General features: G+C 42.6%; 1 long non-coding RNA gene across 1 annotated transcript; it reads right to left on the reverse strand.

Moving 5' to 3' along the window:
* Positions 1 to 7,281: 7,281 nt before the first annotated feature.
* Positions 7,282 to 13,934, reverse strand: LOC105521749. The gene is made up of 2 exons (XR_001003319.1): positions 13,786 to 13,934; positions 7,282 to 8,925 (listed from the first exon to the last, which is right to left on the reverse strand). It is a non-coding gene; the product is annotated as an uncharacterized LOC105521749 (long non-coding RNA).
* Positions 13,935 to 24,368: the final 10,434 nt, after the last annotated feature.

Raw genomic sequence — 24,368 nt, forward strand, 5'->3', positions numbered from 1 at the left:
ACTTTTCTTGTGTGTATCAAGGATACTTTAAAAGCAAAAATACAACCTACTAGGTGGGGGGAAATATTTGCAAAGCACATGTCTGATAAAGTATTAATATCTGGGATATATGAAGAATACCTAAAACTCAAAAATAGAACCTAATTCAAAAATGGGGAAAAGATTTGAATAGAAATTTCTCCAAAGAAGGTATACAAATGGTCCATAAACCCGTAAAAAGGTGTTTGGTATAATGAGTCATTAGGGAAATGCAAATCAAAATCACAATGAGTACCACCTCACACATGCTAGCATGGCTATAGTTAAAAGACAAAACAAGATGGAAAATAACAAGTGTTGGTGAGAATGTGTAGAAATTGGAACCTTGCACATTACTGGTGAGAAGGTAAATTGGTACAGACACTATGGGAAACAATTTGACAATTTCTCAGAAGGTTAAACATAAAACTACCATATGACCCAGTCATTCTACTTCAGGTATACACCCAAAAGAATTGAAAGAGGAAATCTATCTATCTATCAGAAATTTCAACATAAATTTATCATCTATCTATTGTCTATCTATCTATCTATCTATCTATCTATCTATCTATCTATCTATCTATCTATATCTTTTTAAAATTAGAGCTTGGAGAGATAAAGAACAGTTGTTTGCACACCAAATTTTATAGCAGTGTTACTCACAAGTGCCAAAAGGTATAAACAAGCCAAGTGTCCATGAACAGATGAATGGATAAACAAAATGTGATTTGTGTACACACACACACACACACACAAACACTAGTATTATTCAGCCATAAAAAGGAATACAATTTTGATATATGCTACAACATGGATGAAACTTAAAAGCATGTTTGGGAAACAAGTCAGACACAGAAGGATATATATTGTATGATTTCACGTGTGTGAAGTACCTAGAACAGGCAAATTCATAGAGACAGAAAGTGGAATAGTGGTTACCAGAGGCTGGGAGTAGGAGAATGGAGGAGTTATTATTTAATGTGTAGTTTTTGTGGGGCTGATGAAAAACTTTTAAGTTTAGATAATGGTGATGGTTATACAACATTGTGAATGTATTTATTGCCACTTAACTGCACACTTATCAATGGCTAAAATGGTAAATACTATGCATATTTTCCCACAACAAAAGACCAACTATAGGTATAAAGCAGTAGTTTTTCAGTATTCATTCATTCAACACATGCTTATAGGATGCCATCTGAAAACAAGACCCAGTGTTAGGCACTGATGGAAAGAAAGAGAAGTCAGACATACTATATTAGTTTCCTATTGCTGCTGTAAAAAAGTACCATAATCTTTTTGGCTTAATACAACACAAATTTATTATCTTACAGTTCTGCAGGTGAGAAGTTCAAAATGAGTCTCACTGGGCTAAAATAAAGGTATGGCAGAGCTGGGTTCCTTCTAGGGGCTCTGTGGGAGAATCTGTTTCCAGGCCTTTTCCAGCTTTGAGGGGCTGCCCCTGTTCCTTGGCTCGTGGCTCCCCCGGCCCCCCATCCTCATAGAGCAGCAATTGCATCATTTCAACCCTGCTTCCATGATTGCATCTCCTCTGGCTCAGATTGTCCTGCCTTCTTTCATTTATAAGGACCCTTGTAATTACCTTGGGCCCTCCTGGATGATCCAGGATAATCTCTCCATCTCTACAGAAGATTAGCAACTTTCATTTCATCTGCAACTTTAATTCCTCCTTTCCATGTAACCTAACATATTCACAGATTCCAAGGATTAGGACATGGTCGTCTTTGGGGGCCATTACCCGGCTTACCACACAGATCTTCCTGATTTTGAAGATCAGTAGGAGAGAGATGACAAAAGGTCATCAGTGGTGCTGCTGCTGTGCTCTGAGATTTCAGGATGAGAAAGATTATTCCAGCTGAGAAAATCAAGAAACTTTTCTCAGAGGCTATATGGACTATATAGAAACCAGTCAAGAAATATATACAAGGGTACCCTCTATGTCAAGGACTTTCGGAATGTTTTGTGGCATATGTGAGCTACATTTCACATTCAGTGGCGGCAGGATTATTAGAAAGCAGCAGATTAGCCGGGCATGGTGGCTCACGGCTGTAATCCCAGCACTCTGAAAAGTCGAGGCAGGCGAATCGCCTGACCTCAGGAGTTCGAGAACACCCTGGGCAACATGATAAAACCCTGTCTCTACTAAAATACAAAAAATCAGCCGGGTGCGGTGGCATGCACCTATAGTCCCGGCTACTTGGGAGGCTGAGGCAGGGAGAATCGCTTGAGCCCAGGAGGCGGAGGTTGCAGTGAGCAGAGATCATGCCACTGTGCTCCAGCTTGGGCTACGGAGTGATTGATACTCCATCTCAAAAAATAAAATAAAAAAAGAAAAATATAGGAAAAAGAAAAGAAAGAAAGAAAGCAGTAGCAGAAAAAGAAAAGAAAGAAAGATCTAGCAGATCACTCAATACCAGAGAGTGATCCACAGTGGCTGCACAGTGGCATAATTCCATGGGTCAGTTTAGGGATAGGAGAGCTATGCTGTTGTTGCTTGACAAGCAAGGGTGCCAGGACCACTATTTCCCAGTATCATGCAGAGGAGGACCTTATGTACATGGTACCTGCTGGCAAACCGGAAATCCAGAGAAATATGAATTCAGGCTCTAGCACTGAAAGTGTAATCTACCTACAAATGGCAGCCTGGCCTTGTGCTTCTCTTACACATGAAGTGGTTACAATTTAGATTGCTTACCAGTGTTTGCATTTGTACTGCATTATCCAAGTAGTGACCTCACCAGCATTTTCGTATAGATGGCTACTGATAAACAGCAGTAAAATGTATCTTCTGATGTAAGCTTTTTGTATGACGCCCTTGTACCCTCAATAGCACCAAAAAGCACTTTCACCCCACAGGAGATGGACTGGGAAATACTGCACTCCAGGTGCAGGAGCAGTGCGTCTGCACCTCCAATCCATGGCATCATGAAACAGCTCCACTAAGCATCCGAGACACCCAGTAGTGGCCACTACCATTTCCCTCCCCAACTGGCATGAGTTGGTTTAGTCACCCATGTTAGTAATTGAATAAGTACGTGCTTAATACATGTTTAATAAATGCATAAAATAGGAATAAACCAATAACTTCAAATATCTAAAATTCTTAACTCACGCCAACATTGTGGTTCTGAGGGATCATACTTACCTGATTATATGCATTTCCTTGCAATAATGGCCTCATTGTCTGCACACATCCTTGCTTAGCCAATTACATAGGTTCGCTCTCAGCCTATGTCAACTCTAACCAGAAAAATACACTTATGGATGTTAGAAAAAATCTTTTTAAGGGTAGTTTTATATGAACAAGAAATATATTTTATTAGAATGTGGGCCTTGGTTAAAGGAAAACATTGCAGACCCGTGCAAACCCTGCCTGTCTCTTATCTCTAAGGATGTATCTAAGCCACAGGTGGAGCTGGCTTCCTGGAGCCCAGGAGTTTGTGTTTCTTTCTCTCCTTCTCTACTCAGTGATACCAAGAACTAATAAACCTTTTCCAGTTGTGTGACTCCAGGTCCACAAGGCCCAAACTACTTCACTTAGTGTTTTCCCTGAGAGAATGTCCAGGAAAATTTCTAGTAGACTTCTGGACAGTGGTCAAAGATGTCATGCCAGACCCATGATTCCCTTATAAATGGAACACATTCAAGAATATGTAAAGTCCTTAGGAAATCAGGTGCCCCTATTTTTGGTAAGGCTTGCATAACATTTTCTGACTCTCTTTCTCTCTTCCTTCCTTCTTTCTATGTATTTATTAATTCAACAAATATTGAGCATCTGTGGAATGCAAGGGGCTGATTAGGAACTGAGGATTCAGCTGAGAATATTAGAAGGTCTTTCCCTCCATGGAGTTTACATTCCAGTGAGAAGGTCAGGTAATGAACAAGTAGACAAATTAATTACTTCAGCCTGTAAGCACCAATAAGATAGCACACAGAGTGCTGTGATAGAGAATAACACTGGGAAAGCATGTTCTTTCCATGCACTGAAATTCATATACCTGTACAACTATCTGCAGGTATGTGAATAACACTGAGCTAGTCTTTTAGGGGCAGCCCCCAAGGAGAAAGCTTGGGTCAGTCTTCCTGGTGAAGGAGGACAAAGAAAACTGAAAACGCCAGGGCAGTTTATCCTGTGAAGAATTCAGAGAGAAATGAGAATCTTTTAGGTTCTCTAAGGTCCATGAGGGCATGGTCATCCGTCTTGCTCATCGTGGTATGTCCAGTGCGTAGCCCTGTGCTGGCACACAGAAAAAGTTCCCAAAGCAGTAACAAATGAAAAACCCAACAGATCCTGAAAAGCACACATTAATGGGATTGCTGCTTTCTTTTGTCTTAGGTAGAGGAAAATCCCACAGTATTCAGAGTGATAAGTCTTGATGCCCAGACCCCTTTCCAAACAGAGCAGACCGTGATGGCTCTGGGCATGCCCTTAATAAGTCCCTTAGTAAGGAGTGGCAACAGGCTCAGGGCTGCAAGGACAATCTTCCTCACAGCGTCTTCCAGGAGGCGAAACCACCGGAGTATATTCCTGAGAAATATCAAGACATTAGTGCTAGCTGATTGCTGATTGGGTGTTTGAGAAAGGATTATCTCTTGGGTTCAGATTGCTGTTTACCAGAAGAAAATGAATACTCTTGATCCATCCCGCAAAGGGTTCATTAGGAAAATACATTGCCCTATTATAGCATTTACTGTCTTTTTTTTTTTTTTTTTTTGAGACGGAGTCTCGCTCTGTCACCCAGGCTGGAATGTAGTGGCCGAATCTCGGCTCACTGCAAGCTCCGCCTCCCAGGTTTACGCCATTCTCCTGCCTCAGCCTCCCGAGTAGCTGGGACTACAGGCGCCCGCGACCTCGCCGGGCTAGTTTTTTGTATTTTTTAGTAGAGACGGGGTTTCACTGTGTTAGCCAGGATGGTCTCGATCTCCTGACCTCGTGATCCACCCGTCTCGGCCTCCCAAAGTGCTGGGATTACAGGCTTGAGCCACCGCGCCCGGCCATGCATTTACTGTCTTGTAATTTATTTGTGCACACATCAGTCTCTTACTCCAACAGACCATAAACTTCTTTTGTGGCAGCTTTAAAATATGATAGGCAGAAGAGACTAAGTCTTGTCTTGAAGCTGCATTTTCATAATAAGCATATGTCTTGAAATTACAGGTCTTAGATCAATAAAGATAGCATTTTTCTTTCTTTATTTGTTTTAAAGACAGGGTCGTGCTCTGTCACCCAGCCTGGAATGCAGTGGTGCAATCTTGGCTCACTACAGCCTTTGCCTCTCAGGCTCAAGCCATCCTCCCACCTCAGCTTCCCAAGTAGTTGGGACTTCAGGCATGTACCAGCGCACTAGGCTAGTTTTTATTTTTTTGTAGAGGTGAAGTCTTGCTATACTGTGTAGGCTGGTCTCCAACTCCTAAGCTCAAATGATCTTCCCACCTCGGCCTCCCAAAGTGCTGGAATTACAGGTGTGAGCCACCATGCCAGGCAGCATTTTAATTTTTTCACCAGATTTCTCACTTTCTGTTTATTTTCATCCTCACCATGTTACCTGGGTGGCTTTGGGGTAACTGCTGAAGATTATGGTCAGGCTACCCGCCTCTCTGGATTACTCCCTCAGCGCGAATCTCCCCCTCTCCAACCCCTTTTTTGTTGATCTTTTAAATCCCTGACGTTTAGCACTGTAGCTTAGGAAGTGATTGTTGCATTGAGTAAAACACTAATAATAAAAAAAAATTAAAAAGCACAGAATATAGGTGTTAATCTTATCTTCCAATACTTGTATTTTGAATGTACAACAAGCTGCAACAGGATAATCACGCTTAATTCAAAAATTCTTTTTTATTCTTTTTTTTTTTTTGAGATGGAGTCTTGCTCTTGTCACCCAGGCTGGAGTGCAGTGGCCGGATCTCAGCTCACTGCAACCTCTGCCTCCAGGGTTCAAGCAATTCTTGTGCCTCGGTCTCCTGAGCAGGGCTACAGGCACACACCACCATGCCCGGCTAATTTTTGTATTTTTAGTAGAGACAGGGTTTCACCATGTTGGCCAGACTGGTCTCAAACTCCTGACCTCAAGTGATCCACCCGCCTCAGCCTCCCAAAGTGTTGGGATTACAGGCGTGAGCCACTGCGCCCGGCTAAAAATTCATTTTATTTTATTTTATTTTTGCCATGGAAAAACCCTTGTTTATTTGATTAAACAAAAATAAAATAAGCTGCATAGGAATAATTTTCTCTTCCAAACGGGGTATATGGTGGCCACAAGGGAGACACTAGGGAGGCATATTGTCCTAGAATAGTGCATTTGAAGTCCACTTCATTTGTGTGAACTGCAAAGATCTCTTACAAGTGGGCTGTAGTCAGACATTTATAACTGCTGTTCCTGTTCTTCTTCTCCCAAGCAAACTGCTTTGACCCCAAAGCCTCCAAACCTTCTGTTGGGACAGGTGCAAGAGGTGGAGACTAAAGAGCCCCTGGAGATAAATAAACTGTCATTTCACCAGGACCACTCATGAAATCCCCATAAGCTTTCCTTCCCCAGGATATGGCATTAGAGAAAGGATCTGGGCTTAAATGATTATCGCTGGGCTGCTGCCAAGAGAGAATATCATATTCCTGGCTTAATAAATTAAAAAAAAAGAAAATGTAAGTTGAATCTAAATGAAATATAATTCAATTCCCTTTTTATCCAAGTGATTTAGGTGGGCAAAGGATAGGGGCTCTGGTAAGAGCAAATTAAATGAATCCTCTGATACATCACAGTGGCTTTTAGGGCAGCATTGGGGGTGGGCTCTTGAATGGCGAGGTAAGGGCACTCCCCCAGCACCTAAGGCATGTATCAGAACTCACAGGGAGAGAGGGAGGTGAGGTGAGGTAAAGCCCTACCCCACTGTTATTCCTGTCTGTTGTAAACAGTGAGGACTCACAGAAGGTTCTTGAGTAGGGGTCTCGGACATGACCAAAGTAGAGCTTAGGAAGCTAACCTCGTCAGATCTCAATAAATACTTGTTGGGTTAATGAATGAATGATTCAGATTAATATCAAGACAGAGACATGAATCTGGCCACTTAGGAATATGGATTTCACTAAAGCCCAATGAAAAACAATCAGAAAGTGATATCAGATCAATACCATTATTAAAGTTTTAAGTTATTTATGGCTTTCTAATAGGTTCTTCTTAATGTAACAAAAGTGTTGAACAAATGTGACACGTGGAATGTGATAAAAACACAATTTGACTTTTGTTCTTATTGATCCTATAAAGTTTATTTTGTATGGTAATCTTTTCCTGCCTTAGATGAATACAGTTCACCCCAAGGTAATTTACAATCTGTCTTGTGGTCATTTTAAGCTACAAACACAGCCCAATCCACACATTAGAATACTGAGCCCTGGAAAAATTTAAAACCTTGAATTTTATTTAATGTTGAATTGTCTCCCTTTCTTGGGCAGCCCCAGTATGAGCTGGCTGCCTGCAGTGAGAGAGGAAGGCTTGATCCTTCATTTCTCTTTTCCTGCTCCTCTTCCTCATTAGGCTTGCCCCTAGGGTTGGGACATAAAGAGAGGAACCAAAAATAGTAGAAGGGAATTTTCTTACTCAGCCCTATCTGCCATAATTTGACTTTGTGCTGAGTGTGGGCTGACGTTTAAAGCTGATATTCTCTTGAGCACTCTTTTGGGGGGTACCCCTTCTGTGGGATCTCTGGAGCTGTGTTGATGCCCCTTCTTCTGCTGACAGCTCCCCACTTTAGGGGATCCGCCCCTACACACTGTGGAGTCCCATTGCCCCTTCTAGGAGGTCCTGTCTGATAGAGCCTAACACAGCCTCAGGATCACTGGTCCTCTATCTTGTCATACACTGGGGGAACATGCCTTGTCCTTCCACTGCAGGGACTTGGGGTTGCGGGAATTTCCCAGAGGTAGCAGCTACTTGCTTTGGCTTCATCATCCTCAGCACAATTGGCCAGCTTCTCTCTTACTCTACAGATTTTCTGGGGCTGAAATCAGCCCTCAGCTCACTGTCTTTCAAACTTCAGGTGACACATATTAGACTCTCAGAATGGCCGTGTTGAAGGCCCTCAAAACTAGAGGGAGGTTCAGGTGTCCCCTCACCCCTTATTTCCTCTTGAGATACAGGACTTCAGGCTTACAGTGAAAACTTCCAAAAAATCCTTCTCACTAGAATTTTTCTTCTTTCTTCTTACTCTGCAACAAATCTTTTCTATTCTTGAAGAGAGAAAGAAGCCCTTGGATAAATGGCCTTAAATTTTGAAACCAAACCCAAACATCAGGGTTTGTTTTGTTTTAGATTCCACTTAGGGTGTTCTGTCCCATGCACACATTGGTACCTGAGAGCTACAATGTCAGTCCCTCTGGAGAAACTGAGGTGGGAAGTGTTCTATTTTAACATTAGGTTATGTTCACCTAACAAACTATGTAGGGCATTCAATAAAGTGGCTTCAATTCTTCTCAGTTAATACTCTTGCCCTTTTAAAGCCTGACATTGAAAGAACTTCCAAGGTAACCAAATTGGTAAATATCATTTGCAGTCTTGACTGATTGTGACTGTTGCCTGATCACCAGGGGTAGGAGCTTACACAATTTGGCAGAGGCTTTCTTTAAGAAAAAGAATGCAAAGTTAGGAATAAAAAATTGGTTGTGTAGAAAATAGAAAAAATAAAAAATAAATAAAAAATTAAAACAAAAACAAAGATAAAAAATTGGGTATGTAAACAACTATTTACTTGGAATGAGAAAAATCCACAAATTACAAATTTTAAAATGCTGATCCTTTTGTGTTTCATAAATGTGATGACTGGGTTCTCACATGTGAGTTGTGTGAGATGTGCTTCCTTCAAACCCTGTTACAACATCCACACATACCCTGTCTGTCATGAAAGAAGAAAAATTTAAAAAGAATAAAATGTTGACAAATACGTCACAAACATCAAATGTCCAGGAAAAATTATGTAATTCTTTTATTAATGAATTCTCTTACATATACCCTTATAATTCTTTTGAATTTTAATATAATCAATAATTCTGAATAAATATGCAAAGCTACATGAAATTAAGGTACATAGAGGAGTAAGCAAAATCCATTTTAAACATCATTGCATTAAGCTACTTACTTATTCTTATACTACGTACATGGGCTTATTTTATAAATATGTGTGGTGATTTTATTAGTGGAATGTTTCTTTAGGTTGTTGTAATTCATTGATGAATACTTTTTCATTCTCTTTTCTCTAAAGCTGCTCTTTGTCTCCAGGATGCGATGTGATCCAACATATTGGGATGTATAAAATACATGACTAAACAGACACAGTCATTGTGAACCTGGCACTGGTTTGTGTCCTACAATACAGGATTTCTGATAAATTATATTTTGTGTGATTTACCTCAAAAATAAAAAATATTGGGTTTATAATTGCATCACTGCTTATCATGTATATTCTCGACAGAACAGAACTTCCATTTTGACCAGGCATCTTTGAGAATTAAATCCTCTGCTCAGACTTTTACACAACTGAAGATTGGCAGAATTTTCCACAGGCTAGCTTCTGGTTTCATACTTTTGAAAACTTTGTCTACGTGATTACCTACAGACTTCCAATGCCAAGTACAACATTCAAATCACAGTATGACCTCTAGCATTGCCCCTGTCTGTCAGATATTGGTTGAGTAGCAAAGGAGCATTGGAAATATTGCTGGAAGCCATTCCTGCACCACGATAGCTAACAATAACTTAGATACAGAAGTGAACCACATAAAAATAACCTTCTTAACCCAAACTCTACGTCTCTTCAAGTCAGCTTCCCCTTAGCTGAATCCAATCACCCCTTGCCTCTTTAAAATCACCCTTGACCAGGCGCAGTGGCTCACGCCTGTAATCCCAGCACTTTGGAGGGCCAAGGCAGGCAGATCACCTGAGGTCAGGAGTTTGAGAACAGCATGGCCAACATGGGGAAACCCCCTTTCTACTAAAAATACAAAAAAAAAAAAATTAGCTTGGTGTGGTGGTGTGCGCCTATAATTCCAGCTAGTTGGGAGGCTGAGGCAGGAGAATCACTTGAACCCTGGAGGCGGAGGTTGCTGTGAGCTGAGATCGCGCCACTGCACTCCAGCTTGGGTGACAGAGCAAGACTCCATCTCCAAAACAAACAAAAAGACCACCCTACAGAAGAGCAAATGTAACAGACAGTAAGCTGGAGAGGAAAGAGACAGAGGTCTTAACCGATTGTAGTTAACACCCTAGAGAAGAGCAAGTGTAACAAACGGTAAGCTGGAGAGGAAAGAGACAGAGGTCTTAACCAATTTTAGTTAACCTAGCTCACAAGTTTTACAAAAGCTTATGACTATGGGAACACATTGCTTGGGTCCCAAGCATGAAAACGGCTTATGCAAGGGAGGGGGCCTAGAACTTTATTAACATCATGATAATTTGCCTTGCCAACCAGGAATGAGCCCTGCTTGGATGGACCAACTGTTCACAGTGTATTTACAGTTACAGAATTGGCACTCTGGTGTGCTTGTGGGCAAATGTAGGTTAATATGTGTTACTGTCAGAGTTTAGCAGTTGGTCAACCTCCAACAGGAGTCAGCAACTGTGTAGAATTTCCCTGAGTTTTAAATGTATGTCTTAGCCCTAAAGGCCTTTGGAAAGTTATTGGTCTTATTAGTGAGTTCATATACCATTGAAAGATATCTGACTAGAAAATGACATTTTAGTAAACTGGTAAGGAGGAGACTATAAAAGCACCACGAAGACACTGGGAAAATTAAAGAGAGCACAGTAAGATGTCTTATCAGTTTATGATTCTCTTTTGTACACTAGTACTTTATAAGGGAACAGTCACAGTTAGGAATGATTTCAGCTACAAGTAACAGAATAATTAACTAATGGTGGCTTAAATAATAAAGATAATGAACCCTTAGAACAAAAAGTCTGAAGGTAGGTGACTGATAACTCTGCTATTTTAGGACTGTGTGGCATTACCTTTATGATTCTCACGGTAAAAATACGGCTGTCATAGCTCTGGGAATCATTTGTGCAAAGGCAGAAAACAGGAGGCAGCTAGAGAGTGTGTGTCTATCTCCTTTCAGTAAAGAGGAGAAATCTTTCCTAAGCAATTTGCCCTCAGAATTGCTCTTTAAATCTCATTGGCCAAAACTGGGCACATGGGCACCCCCAGCCACAAGGAGGAGTTGGGAGAGTGAATATCTGGCAAAGGGGTGTGAGAGTTTCTTGATTGGCTTACACTTGTCATGCTTTATCTTTCAGGGCTGGGCACATAGGTGTCCTGAAAAAGAATATGGATTTTATTAGTAAGGAATAAAAGGGATATGGCTATTGGGTGGCAATGAATGTTACATGCAACCAGAACCTTTGGGTTTAGTAAAACTATCTTTTTACTCGGCAATTATCAAACTAACATGAATTAAGAACATATGTGAATACAAACTATCATTTTGTTAGCAAATATTCTGTGCTAGGAACTTGGTACTAGATGTTAGATATATATTATCTGCAATTTTCCCAGCAGTCCTGCAAGATGAATATTATCCCTGTTTTCAGAAAGATTAGGTTATATCCCAATCAGAGAAATAAGTAGCTCTATTCTGACTTCTGTCATTAAAGTCTTGCCTTTCTTGAACTTCAAGTAAATTAAATCATATAGGAGGTATTTTTTGGTTTCCAACTTCTCTTGCTCAGTATTAGATTCTGGACTCATTCATGTTGTTAATGAATACCATGAATAATTTATTTTTTATTGCTGTGTACTTATTGTTTGAAAAAAATAAAAATTTATTCATTTTACTGTAGATTGACATTTGGGTTGTTCCTAGTTTAGTGAAATGATTAAAGCAACTAAGATTATTATATGTGACACAATTAGATCATAAATTATATGATTATATAGCTATATGATTAAAGCAACTAATATATAAATATATATTTTATATTATATAACATATTTACAGAAATGAGCAAAATAAATCCGACAAAAAGTACTCCTTTTTGTTGGATTTGCAATTTTTTATTTTTATTTTTTGAGACCGAGTCTCGCTGTTGCCCGGGCTGGAGTGCAGTGGCCGGATCTCAGCTCACTGCAAGCTCCGCCTCCCGGGTTTACGCCATTCTCCTGCCTCAGCCTCCCGAGTAGCTGGGACTACAGGCGCCCGCCACCTCGCCCGGCTAGCTTTTTGTATTTTTTAGTAGAGACGGGGTTTCACCGTGTTAGCCAGGATGGTCTCGAACTCCTGACCTCGTGATCCGCCCACTTTGGGAAGTGCTGGGATTACAGGCTTGAGCCACCGCGCCCGGCTGGATTTGCAATTTGTTGGATTTACATACAAGAGTAAAATAATGTATTTTTAGCTTTAGTAGATACGCTCTAAAAGATTTCCAAAGTAGTTGTAACAAGTTACACTCCCGTCAGCAAATTATGAGAGATTCATTTGCCAATGGTTGTCTTCATTATATATATTATTTTAGAAGGTAGTAAGGAATATGGTATGTGCTATGGAAAAGGAGAAGTTGGGCAAGATAAAGGGGATTGGAAGTACTGGGGGAAAGTACAGCAGTTTGAAATGTTAAATATGTGGTCAGGATTGGCTTTTACTTCTTTGTTTTTTTGACAGGGTCTTGCTCTGTTGCCCAGGCTGGAGTGCAGTGGCATGATCATGGCTCACACTGCAGCCTCAACCTCCCAGGCTCAAGCGGTCCCCCTGCCTCCCAAGTAGCTGGGACTACAAGTGTGTGCCACCATCCTCTACAAAAAATATATTTTGTATTTTTTGTAGAGATGGGGTTTTGCTGTGTTGCCCAGGCTGGTCTGGAACTCCTGGGCCCAAGTTATCTGCTGCCTTCACCTCTCAAAGTGCTGAGATTACAGGTTTGAGCCGCCATGCCTGGCTGGCTTTTTTTTTTTTTTGAATGTGCCAGCTGAGCAAAGTCATGAAAAAGTAAGGGAAAGAGCTATGCAGGTATGTGAGGAAAGTATTCTGGGTAGAGGGAAAAGCCAACACAAAGGCTATTAATAAATTGCTGGTATGTTCCAGCAAAAGCAATTGGTCATTGTGGAAGAAATAGAGTGAGCAAGGGAGAAAGCTATGGGAAATAATATGAGGGGGAAAACAGCCAGATCATGTAGGGCCTCAAGGACATGGTGAGTGCTTTGGCTTTTACACTGAGTGAAATGGGGAGCTACAATAGAGGTTTGAGCAGATGAGTGACATAATCTGATTTACATTTAAAAAAATTCTAGTTGCTAGATTAAAAATAACTGTGGGTGGGAGCAGGGAGATGAATTAGTCTATTGCAGGAGGTGACAGTGGCGGTTTTGACCAAAGTGTTGATAGTGGACGCTCCAGGCAAATAAGGTGTCAAAAGCCAAGGTGCAGAGATGGAAAGCTCAGTTCGAGGCCGGTATCAGAACTGTGAGCAAACCAGTTGTCTTCCTAACGGGGAGGGAAAATGACAGCTGCCATGTATTGAACATTCACTATGTGGCAAGCATTGTGCTAAATGTGATGCTCAGGCGACCTCTTTTAGTCTCCACAACAACCTTGTAAAGACATTTAGAATTTAGAACCTTTCATACAGTTACATGACTAAAACGTAGCACACCTGGCATTCTAACCCTTCATTTCATTCTACTCTAGCACCAAGGCTAAAAGGGAAACTTGAGGCCAGATTGTGGAGGGCCAAGAGGTTTGAACTTTTGCCTGGTTTGAACTTTTACCTTCTCAATCTTTTTCCCGCGTCCCCACATTTGAGCGACAGGACACCTCCAGGAACTGAAGCTCAGCAACAGAGGTTCAGCGTGAGCGCGGCCTGGGGAGGGTCATCGCCTTTTTGGGCGTGTGGGGAGAAAGGCGGCTCGCCTTGTCGTGGCTGGCGATACCACTCTCCAGGAAGAGTGTGACTCTCCGCTTCAGGATCCTCCCTATACATAAAGAGGAGGCTCAGCAGAGCCTTAATTAGAGATCACAGAGGGTCGACAACAAGGGTCCGGAAGACGAATTGGCAGCGAGGTGTATGGATTCGATACAGAAGCTGGAGGTAGAGTCCAGCTAACAGACCACTGCAGTTCGACGGAGCCAGAGTGGGGCAACGAGGAGAGATGTCGGGGAGGGAAAGGGGATAGGACTTGGGGACTGGAACGGCTCGAGGGCGACGGAGACAGGGGAATTAGGCTCTAAGGATACTCTTACTGTGCCTCCTCCCAGTGTCCTCGGGTGGCGGCTGCACAGCCCGCGAGCCCTCAGAGCTGCCGTGCAGCACCTTGGCCACTAGGAGGCAGGCCCGCCTCATCTGGAGCCCGGGCTGCCGCTCCCTCCAGGGAGGGCGGGGCTGCTGCTTAAATTCCAAGTCAGGTCAGTCCCTGGAACGCTTAATGGGAGCTTGGGTTTAGAACAGTTGATTTTCATTGAGAAGGAAATTTGGACAGTCTCCCACTTGATTGAAAACGGCTAGAAACAAGGCTTACGGTACAGCAATGAATGCCAGAGTGCAGGCGCCGGTGCCCAGGCGGCCCGGGGAACAGGAGGGCCGGAGGAGGAAACAGCTGCCTGCAAAACACCAGCAGCGCCCTTGATTAACACCAGTGCTGGCCGGGGGGTGGGGATTGTGCTTCCGGAAATTCCCAACTCCTTTCCCTGCTTGCCCAGGGCCATTCCATTATACAATTTCTTACGTTTTTCCCAGTCCCGGGTCTGAAATGGAAAGAGGTGTTACCCTAGATGCCCCGAGACAGCGGGGCCGCAGAGACCTCGCACAGCCGAATAGCAGTGGAGCAGGTGTGTGTGCGTGTGCGTGTGCATGCTGTGAGGGTGTGGTGTGTGTAACTTGCTCCCATGTGTCTATGTGCCTGCTCTGCAGGGGGAATGCTAATGTTTGTTTGTTGTTTGGCTTCAGCCCAAAAGAGAAACAAATAATGAGGTGAACGGAAATGAGCTGGAGTCTCTGTTTTCACCGCTAATTAGCCCCCGTCGATTTTGACGAAGAAGACATATAATAGACACAAGACAACAACGGATGAGAAACTCAGGGACCTAGGCTGGAGAAAGGGCGTCTGGTGTGGGGTGTGTGGGCAGGGCTAGGAAGGGAATCTCAGAAGCCCAGGTGCCTGGACCAGGCCAACAGGTCATTCCCACCCTTAGATGAAAATCTGCACATTATTCCATCTTGGCTGGCATCTCTTATGGGCTGACCTTCATCTTACTAAAGGCCATTTCACTTTTTGAAGGGTTGACAGTTTACCTTCTTCACCTTCCCCTGGGCAGTTCTTTGTTCTCTTTGTCAGGCTGGCTGCTGTCCATATTTCTCAGAGCCGTGGTCACAGCCTCTTACTCACCAGCTGCGCAGACAAACCCAGCCTTGACCTGGCTCTGCACTTCAGCATGTTGCCTGCTGCTCCTTAGGCTCTTCTCTTGCTACCTGTGAAAGGTCAGTTGCAGAATGGTGAAGGCAGAAACAGACTGATGACAAGGTGAGGAAGAGCTGCCACTTAATATACCTGTGTCTATTGATGTGCGAGTGAGCGGGAAAGGTGGTGGTAGAAAGCCATGTTAGAGACCTCTGTGGCAGACCCTTCACTTATCAGCAATGCCGGGGTCCCTGTCTGTGGGGCCCCCACAGGCCCAACTCATATGGGCTCCAGAGACACCAGTTCAGCTCAAGAATGTGTCCCCCAAGTTGCCAAAGTATGTGTCCTACCCTCAGAGAACCTGATCTCTCCAGGGCTCTCATAGCCCCTTGTGAACATATGCCTTGCTCCTTGAGCATGAATATGAGAATTAAAAACAATTCTTCACCCAGAGCAAGTTCTCCTCAGACTTGTATTCTCGTATGTGTGTGTGTGAGAGGGAACTTCATTTCTTTCACATCCTAATAAATATAGAGAATGGTCACTTCTTAGAAATTGTTGTTCACAACACTTCTGGGTTGTTGCTAGTCTTCATCCCCTTTCTTTTTGCTTGCCCCTTTAGGGCACAACTATCACAGTCCAGGTTTTCTTTCTAATGCTGCTCTTCTTCGTTTGTTTGTTTGTTTGAGATGGATTCTCACTCTGTTGCCCAGGCTGGAGTGCAGTGGTTTGATCTCAGCTCACTGCAAACTCTGCCTCCTGGGTTCAAGCAATTCTCCTGCCTCAGCGTCCCAAGTAGTTGGGATTACAGGCACGCACTACCATGCCTAGCTAATTTTTGTATTATTAGTAGAGATGGGGTTTCACCATGTTGGCCAGGCTGGTCTTGAACTTCTGACCTCAAGTGATCTACTCTCCTCAGCCTCCTAAAAAGCTGAGATTACAGGCATGAGCCACTGTGCCCAGCACGCTCTTCCTTTATAATTTGGTAGATTGGGTCATGGTGGGAGTTCTCAAACTTTAATAATAATAATAAAAGAAACTCCCAAGAAGTTTGTTTTAAATGCAGATTCGTCAGGTCCTGCCCAAATCTATGGAATCAGAATTTCTGGAGTGGTATACGGGAATCGGCATTTTGCCAATCCCTCTGCTACCTCCTCCTCCCCTAAGATCCGAAGTCGAACGGTTCACAGAACACATATCATAAAACGTGGTGCTGGAGGAGGCCTTGAGCCCTTGTCTGGGTCACTCAGGCTGCTATAACAAAACACTGTAAACTGGATGACTTATAAACAACAGCAATTTAATTCTCACAATTCTGGAGGCTGGAAGTCCAAGATCAGATCTGGCATCTGGTGAGTGCTCACTTCCTGTTTCCTAGAACAGTCCTTTTCCCCGGTGTCCTCACCTCAGCTTATCACCAAGAGGCAGATAAGCTCCCTTGGGCTCTTTTATAAGGGCACTGATCTCACTCATGAGCCCTCCACTTCATGACCTAATCACATCCCAAAGGTCCCACCGCTTAATACCATCACCTTGGGGTTTAGATCTCAACACATCAGTTTTGGAGAGACACAAACATTCAGACGACAGCTGTCCCTTTTTTTTTTTATGTTGAGAGTTCTTTATATATTTTAGATCAAGACCTTTCTTAGATATGTAATTTCTAAATATTTTCTTCCTGTCTGCAATTTGTCTTTTGATCCTTTGTCCAAGGTCTTTCACAGAACAAAAGTTTTTAATTTTGATGAGATCCAATTTATAAATTTTTCTTCTTATGGCTCATGCTTTTGATGTCAAGTCTAAGAACTTTGCTTAGTCCTACACCCCAAAGATTTTTCTCTTATAGAGTTGTATGTTTACGTTTGAGTCCATGATCTATTTTGAGTTGACTTTGGTATTGGTTTAGGTCCAATTGCTCCAGCACCATTTATTGAAAAGGCTATTTCTCCTCTATTGCATTGCTTTTACTTCTTTGTCTAAAATTAATGGGAATTTTGAGTGGGTCTGTGTCTGTGTTCTCTATTCTGTTCCACTGATTGCTTTGCCTATTCCCTCTAGCAGTACCATACTGTCTGGATAAGGCAGTTATATATTGGGCCTTAACATTGGGAAGAGTGCTTCTTCCCACTTTATTCTTGTTTTTAAAGTTTTTTTGTTCGTTTTCTTTTTTTTTCTTTTTTCTTTTTTTTTTTTTTTAGCAATTCTTGGGTCTTTCCCTTTCCATCTAAATTTTAGAGTAAGCTTGTCTATGTCTATGAAAAAAACTTATTTAAATTTTGATAGTAATTGCATTAGCATGATGTAGTTACAGAGATGAAACTGTGTGGAAAAGTTGGGCAGCCGTAGTTGCTATAGGATTTGTTAATAAACTTTGATCCTTCTAGAATCCTAGAACCAGAGAGGACTCAACACTTTAAACTGACTCCAGGGAACATTGTAGGTTCTTGGGGGTTCATACACTGTCTTTAGGAAAACGGAGCTGTCTTAAGAGAAGTTGTACGTACTTCTGTGAGAACCGAATGTTCTTATGGCTGTGAGAACCAAATGTTTACTTAAGTAAAATTGATCTTCACCTCTACTTTACCAGGGAAGGAAGAGCTGAAGGACCCTGGGGATGATTGAACAAAAGCCTCTCACCAGCACGCTCAGGAATTGTCCTGAGGGCAGCAGGAGGAGTGGTAATTCTGCAAGAGAAGGTGGCTTTGTTGAAAGCCTTTAAATTCAGTGCCAGTCTCTTTCCTTGTGTTCTGGTCGTATTTCTTATCCATTAGGCAGCCAGCTCTTAACATGAGATCCTCCAGGTTTTGCATTCTTTTCTGCAATGCTGACACTTCCTTCTAGTCACACCCTTCGGCGCTCTAATCTGTGATCTTAGTTTTAGTCAGTGATGAAGATATTTCGCACATTAACTGTTATTTCAGTTAACACCAGATGAAGTGAACTCAATTCCTCTTCTCTTCTCACACAAAAGTTGGCCCCAAACTAGTTCAAAAATATCTTTGAATTCTTTCTTGGCTAGTGTCGGTTATTTGTGTCCCTTTAGTGATCTGATTAATATTGGCTTTTGTGATGGCTGTCACGTCAAGCTAGCTGCAAGCATTGTTAAAGAAACATTTGATAAGAGGGACTACTTAGCTGGAATTCACCCCCAGACCACTGAAATCTTAACTACTGATGACAGTTTTGTGTATCCTTTAAGGAGTTCTTTAACTCTGAATTCTATAGAGAAAATAAAAAGATTTGTTGAAAATGACTGACCCCATGTGGGTGGAGAACTATACCCAGTTAACTAAACTGTAAACAGCTAACTGAATCTGTTAACAGTTAAGTATGTTATCTACAAAATAAGCTTCAAGTAGCACTATGTGTTGTAACTTCTTGGTGCCTCTAAATTAAGAGTTAAACCCTTAGATCTGGCTAAGGAAATGAGTTTATCCTAGCTCAAAGGAGACCTTTTCCTCAACTCTTCCTCCATTATTTTTATTCTCTATTGTTTACTTATCATCTCATATGTCCCCTGTCACGTTACTTTGGAATCATTTCTTCAAGATGCAAACTGCAGCTGATGTGGTCATTGGGTCTATTGCAGCCCCCACCAGGTGTTCACTTCTGGTGAGAGGCATATCCAGGGTCTGAGTGCTGGAATCCAAAGATGACAAGGGTGGCGCATTACTGAGTTAACCTCGCAGCTGGAGGGTCTGTGCTGCATATTCTCCCCTTGGGCCATGAGAGCACATGCTTGAGAATTACACAAGCCTGTAGCAGGGCAGGGCTCAGGGCTATGGAATTGATAACACCAGTGGGACTAAGGCATCCACCATCTGTTCTTTGTTATGTTCATGCCCATCACCAAAGTAAAAATCACAGTCATCCTTCTCTCCACCATTTCTGTCTCAATCAATCACTTCCTCCTAGGCTGGCCAAATTATCTTCTCCAACTTGCCAGAGGAAGAGGGAATGTCTTTTGGTAAGGCACAGAGGAGCCCTTGGTTTTCCAGTTACACTCCTGCTAATTGCAGAGAGTTCTCAGTTCTTGGTAATCATGGAGGCTTGCATCTTTAAGCGTGTGCCATCTGCAAAAACTGGCCCCAGTTGCTATCTGGAGTTGGCATCTCCCACTGAGATCTGCATGAACTTTGTCCTTGTAGGCTGCAGGGATCTAAGTAGTTTTCAAGTCCCTGGCTTTTGATAGGAAGCAAAAAGCTTCCAGATTGAGTACAGCCTGAAAAAGGAAGAGAATTTGTTGATACTTCCTGTGTTGCGATAACAAATACCCATCCTAACTGCTGCTAGATAGGGGCTGGCAGTTCTCTTCATGCTCACCACGGAGGTAGGGCAGGGCGACTGGGAGTGGGGAGCTCCCCCGTCATGCAGGCTCCATTCATAGAACATTTCCTAAAAACCCCTTCCTGCCTTTGTAATCCTGGGGATGCAGAGCTGCCCTGTCTGCTCTGTGCAGAGCCCTGCCTGTGCTCTGCCTCGCCGGTGCTCCCTCGCCGGTGCTCTCTCTAATTGCCCTCTTCCTTACAAAATCCAGCTGCTGGTTGAGGCTTCTCTCCCTGTATTTACAGCCGTCTAATCAGCTGGTAATTTACTTTCAATCAGTGCCAGATTGTGTTCCTCAGATTCATATCTCCTATTTCATTTAGTGAGGAAATGATTGCCTTTCCTCTTTACCATTTGTTTTAAATATTAGCTGCCATGTTGTGCCGAGTAATGGTCTCTTAAATACCAAGGTATAACCTGGCAGTTCAAGACAGCATTTGTCCAAACCTATCTAAACACTTACAGTGTGCTCGAGGCAAGTCCACATGCTTGGGACTGGGGTAGCATCTGTCATGCCGTCTTATGCCCAGTGACTTAAGTTCTTCAGCTGTCAGTGTCAAATCTTGATTTCTAGAGGCTCCTTGTTATTTAAATCCAGCCAGGAACTGATTTCCTTGCAGGCTTCTGTGAGGCCATCCTGAATGGCTGCCGTGGGGTGAGGATGATCTGGGGTTGTGCTATGAGGTTCTGACCCTGAAGTTTCACCTGTTAAGGTCTGAAAAAACTGCAGGCCACGAACATTAACAGGTTGTTTTTGTGGCTTGTGGGGTGGGTTGAGTAGCACAGAAGAGAAGCTGGGGAGACAGAGAGGGAGTAGGCAAGGGGAGAGTCAGGGATGAAATGAGTGACCAATAGGTCAGTTGAGGCTCACCCACGCAGACCTGCTCTTAGGCACATCTTGAATGTGTCCCTGGACATGCTCTTACATGTAAATGGTGTTAGTAAGTGTCATTCTAGAAAGGGATTTCCTTTCTGCTGAGAAGCACTTTCCTAGTAGGACAGGATCAGGGCTGAAGAACTTTTGACCCCGGCCCACTTTCTAGCTATTTGTTATTAAAAATCTTCCTGCTGGCTACTCACAGTGGCTCAACTCTGTAATCCTAGCACTTTGGGAGGCTGCAGTGGGCAGATCACTTGAGCCCAGGAGTTTGAGACCAGCCTGAGCAACATGGCAAAACCATATCTCTACAAAAAATAGAAAAATTAGCTGGGTGTGGTAGTGCACACCTGTGGTCCTAGCTACTCGGGAGGCTGAGGTGGGAGGATCACCTGAGCCCAGGGAGGTTGAGGTGGCAGTGAGCCGTGATTGTGCCACTGCACTCCAGCCTGGGCGACAGTATGAGATCCTGTATCAAAAAAAAACAAAAAAAAAACACTTCCTGCTGTCTCTGGAGAGCCTGAGGATTCCTCCCTTCTCCCAACTTCCCATACTTCTTTTATTTGTTTGGCTCATTTTCAAGAGCATTCTAGAATTTCTCTAAAGGAAGGGCTTAGTGGTGGCCATCTGTTTGAAGCCCTGAGGTGGGTAGAACGATGCTAGAGGACTTGTTTCAAAGCTGCCTGGCAGAGCAGGTATGCTCTTTTCCTTCGCAGGAAAGGTAGGTTAAGGGCACAGCTCCTGCAAGCAGCCTGCCTGAGTTCAAGCGCTAGGTGCCTCACTCGGCTTAGTGAACCCATCCAAGGGTCTTGACCTCCATGTAGCCCAGTCTCTCTACGGACTTAGGATAGTAATATCAGGATTCTTGCGATGATTAAATAAAATAATGACTGTTAAGTTATCGTATGATAACTGTGCTTGGTACATGAATATCGAATCAATGTTAGTTTTTACTATGAGGTTGCTGGTGATGGGGCGCGGGGAGTAACAGAAATCATAGGGAAGGCTCCAGCTCCTCCAGAGCACCCCTAGTGGTGCCTTTGCTAAACAGTCTTCACTGTTTTCGGACTCAGTTGAAACTGAATTTTCTCCACAAGACGTTCCTCTCCCGGCCTTCAGACTCTAGTCAGGCATCTGTCTCTACGCTTCCCAGAACCCTGTGCTCACAGACACTCACCCTTTTCACCTCAGTTTAACCTGACCTCTGTAAAGACCCTATTTCCAAATAAACTCATATTTGGAGGTACTGGGGGTCCAACATATCTTTTTGAGGGACCACAATTTAACTGTAACACTGACCAAGCAGAATAACTGGTTGAGGAGGAATAGAAGTGGAATGGATTGTCATCTGAGAGTTTGAAGTGGCTAAGGCTATCTGGACTTCTGACATGCTCTCAAAACTCTCCTGGAAACATTTGGATGTTTCAGAAAAAGAGAAAGAAAAACGCACAGGTATAACCTTAAGACCTGATCTAAAGACTCATTAATGAGAGATAGAGGACTTTCAAAAATAAAATCCTGATAACACAAGTGAAAGTGATTCTGAACAAAGGGAGCGTCTGGCTGCCAAGAGAGCTCTTTGGTGAGTTCCTAAAGGGTCATGAAGAACTAACTGTAGGAAGGAGGAGTACATAATCAAGACAGAATATAACCTGCAAAAAGAAGCAGAGTGTGAAATACATTTTATAAAAATTCTAAGGGCAATAAAATGGGCTTTGTTAGACATATATAGAGCAAAGAGAACAATGTGGAGCAGGCACCACATGGGGCAGAAGATTTATGTCAGCAGATGACTATGGGCAGCAGCTGTCGATTTTGTTCTAAATTCTTCAATAGAATAATTTCCAAATTGTAAAGGCTGATCAAAGATGGGCAAAGATGAAAAGATGTCAAATATAGATGAGGTGATACAAAGAAAGCACTAGCTGTCTTAAATGAGCTCAAATATTTATACTAGACTAGAGGTCGGCAATTTTTTTCTATAAAAGTGATATTTTAGGTTTTGCAGGCCATATGGTCTTGGTTGAAACTACTCAACTCCGCTGTTATAGTGTGAAAGCAGTCATGGACAGTTGGAAATAGGCATGGCTGTGTTCCAATAAAACTTTATTTACAAAAACAGGCTGCTAGCCAGATTTGCGCTGGACTGCAGTTTGCTGACCCCTGCACTAAAGCAATGACAACCCAGACAACTGAGAGAACTTGCTGTTGCAACACAGAACCACTGTCAGTAATCTCTGAAAAATGCTGCAAGAAAGAGGAACTGCTCAGAATCTGGAGAAGGGCAAAGAACAAAAAGATTCTAAAATCTGTAATTCACATGGTTCAGACACATTTCCAGAACAAATGATTAGATAATCCTGTATAACAAATGTGAACATCTACTTTGCACTATTTTAAGTTACTAATGGTAAACACAACAGAAGTGGCCTTTGCACGCAAGGAATTTTTAGTGTCAAAAGAAAAAGTGACTTTGTAAGAAGGGATGACAGTGGCAATGAATGCTTTGAAAGGGGTTGGAGCAATGAAGATTTAAGCAAGGGGATCTAACTCGCTTTTGGGGAATCAGAGGAGGCGTCTCTGAAAAAACTGAGAAATCTAAAGCATGAAATTAGCCTGGAAAAGGGGACAGGGTAGAAAAGCATTCTAAACAGAGGGAAGAGCCTCTGCAAAAGTTACAAGACACAGAAGTAAACCAAAAGGGGTCCATGTGGCTGGACAGAGGAGAATGCGACAGGACAAACCTGAGTGGCAGGACAAAACTGAGTAGCAGGCAAGAAGTTCAAGACTATGAATTTTGTCATTTCTCTAACACACCAGTCCAGCAACACTAGCAAAAATAAAAATAGGTGACTTTGACAGAACTTTGTTTTAGTGATTTCACAATGGTTCCAATAACCACAGTTCCCTTTTCAAATGCTCATGAACCAGCCTCTTAGCTCTTCTCCCTGCTCCTAGTCTTAGTTCCCTCCAATCACTCCCCACCCAGATGCATCTTTAAAATGCAAATCTGATCATATCATGCCCATGCTTATAAACCTTTAGTGGATTACCATGGTTCTTGGGACTTAATGTATTTAGATTTTAACAAGACATTTAACTAAAATATTTTTAAAATTGATAAAAACTAGGCCGGGTGTGGTGGTTCACACCTGTAATCCCAGCACTTTGGGAGGCTGAGGCGGGTGGATCATCTGAGGTCGGGAGTTCGAGACCAGCCTTGCCAACATGGTGAAACCCCGTCTCTACTGAAAAAAAAAAAAATTGCTGGACTTGGTGGCGGGCGCTTGTAATCCCAGCTACTTGGGAGGCTGAGGCAGGAGAATCATCACTTGAACCTGGGAGGTGGAGGTTGCAGTGAGCCGAGATCACGCCATTGCGCTCTAGCCTGGGTGACAAGAGCAAAACTCTGTCTAAAAAAAAACCAACCAACCAACCAAACTACACACACACACACACACACGGTGTATAACATGATGTGTTGATATGTATTCATTGTAGAATGGCTAAATCAAGCTAATTCGACATATTCAGCATTTACCTAAATCTTTAATGATGTTTTTGGGTGGAAATGAATTTGTAGCTGATAAAAATTTGAATTAATAGAATATAGTCAAATGTCTTTAATGTATTGCCACAGGCTCATGTACGCTCCACCTACAGTTATGTCTAGAACATACGGCGTTCAAGATCTCTGCATCAGGGGAATAGAGGAATAGAACTATCAGATTGTCTCTTAAATGCCTTGGCC

The sequence above is a fragment of the Colobus angolensis genome, unplaced genomic scaffold (assembly GCF_000951035.1).
Source record: "Colobus angolensis palliatus isolate OR3802 unplaced genomic scaffold, Cang.pa_1.0 Scaffold41, whole genome shotgun sequence".
NCBI lineage: Eukaryota > Metazoa > Chordata > Mammalia > Primates > Cercopithecidae > Colobus > Colobus angolensis.